Here is a 2,033-nt window from a genome sequence, read left to right as displayed (position 1 = left end):
GTTCGTTCCTGTAGAGCCTGAGGGATGGACTGATTATGCTTCTATGCATTCTCTGTGTGTGTGTTATATGCTATTAGTATATCTGCTTGATATAATTGGCATAAACGTTCATGAGCATGCATTTGGGACTTTGAAGCACTAGACTTCCGATATTGAGACTGATCAACTTAATATCGATTGTTTGGTGTGTATAGGGACCAGATGGCGCCTCGTGGACGCGGTAGAGGTAGTGCGAGAGGTCGTACGAATGCTCGTGCGCCGGAGCATAACCCTAATGACCCGGTGAACTTTTTGACTGCGTTGGAGAACATGGCTGCTGCTATGCAAGCCACTGCTGAGGCTCTTGGTCAACAGATGAACAACCATGGTAATGATGGAGGTGGAGTTCAGGGCCCGATGACACTGGCAAACTTTTTGAAGGTTAATCCACCTAAGTTCAAGGAAACTACTAGTCCGACTGAGGCTGATACATGGTTTCAGGCTATAGAGCGAGCACTGCAAGCACAAGTGGTACCTGAAGGGCAGCGTGTCGAGTTTGCTACCTATATGCTTGTCGGTGAAGCGTCGCATTGGTGGCAAGGTATCCGACGTCTTCTGCAGCAGGGTGATGACTATATCACTTGGAATGTCTTCCAAGAGGAGTTCTATAAGAAGTACTTTCCGACTTCTACTAGGACGGCTAAGGAACTTGAATTGTTACAGCTGAAGCAGGGTACTATGTCCATATCAGAGTATACTGACAAGTTTGAGGAGTTGTTCAGGTTCTCTCGTATGTGCCAAGGGACTCCGGTGGAATATGAGGAATGGAAATGTGTTAAGTATGAAGGAGGACTCCGAGTGATATTTTCAGTTCAGTGGGACCAATGGAGATTAGGACCTTCTCCGAGCTGGTAAACAAGTGTAGGGTTGCTGAGGAGTGTGTGAAAAGGGCAACTGCTGAGAAAGGGATTCACAGAGGATCATTCCTACAGAACCGAGGGAAAAGTTTTGCACCTAGAGGTCCGTCTTTCAAGAGGGGAAGCTCCTTCAGGAGGCCCAACAACAACAACAATTTCCAAGGGAAGAAGTATGGGAAGCAGCCTCAGAATGATCTAGCTTGTACTAGGTGTGGAGGTCACCATCCGGGAGCACCATGCAAGACCGGATGGGGTTTGTGCTACAATTGCGGAAAAGCGGGGCATAAAGCCGCAAGTTGTCCGGAGAGGCAGAAACAAGGTGCTGGGAAGGCACAACAGACTGGTCGGGTGTTCACCACTTCAGCCGTAGGAGCTGAGGGATCTGAGACACTCATTAGAGGTAACTGTGAAATAGCTGGTCAAACCTTAAATGCTTTATTTGATTCGGGAGCATCACATTCATTCATTGCATTTGAGAAAGCCCATGAGTTAGGATTGAAGATTGTAACTTTAGGATATGATCTAAGAGTGTACAATGCTACCCATGAAGCCATGGTAACTAGGCTCGGATGCCCGGAAGTCACCTTTAGGTTCAAGCAGCGTGATTTTGTTCATAAATTAATCTGCTTGCCGATGATCGGTCTTGATCTTATCTTGGGATTGGACTGGTTATCTAAGAACCATGTCCTGCTGGATTGTTCTACAAAGTCGGTGTACTTTATGCCAGGAGATACAGAAGGGCCGGTTGTGGTAAATAATTATTACTTGAATTCGATGAGGGTGAACTGTTCCGGAACCGAATGTCAGGGTATCCTGTTGTTAGCCGCGGGTGTTTCGGGTGATGATCAAAGGTTGGAACAAATTCCAGTTGTGTGTGAGTTTCCGGAAGTGTTTCCTGATGATATTGATGAGTTTCCACCTAACCGAGAGGTTGAGTTTGCTATTGAATTGGTGCCCGGAGCGGGACCAATCTCAAGTGCTCCTTACAGGATGTCACTGTTAGAGATGAACGAGCTAAAGTCTCAGTTAGAGGATCTGTTGGGAAAGAATTTTATACGACCAAGTGTCTCTCCGTGGGGTGCTCCAGTGTTACTGGTGAAGAAGAAGGATGGGAGTATGCGGCTCTGTGTGGATTAC

The sequence above is a fragment of the Arachis hypogaea genome, chromosome 7 (genome assembly GCF_003086295.3).
Source record: "Arachis hypogaea cultivar Tifrunner chromosome 7, arahy.Tifrunner.gnm2.J5K5, whole genome shotgun sequence".
In the NCBI taxonomy this organism is placed as follows: Eukaryota; Viridiplantae; Streptophyta; class Magnoliopsida; order Fabales; family Fabaceae; genus Arachis; species Arachis hypogaea.
This window is presented reverse-complemented; position numbering follows the sequence as displayed.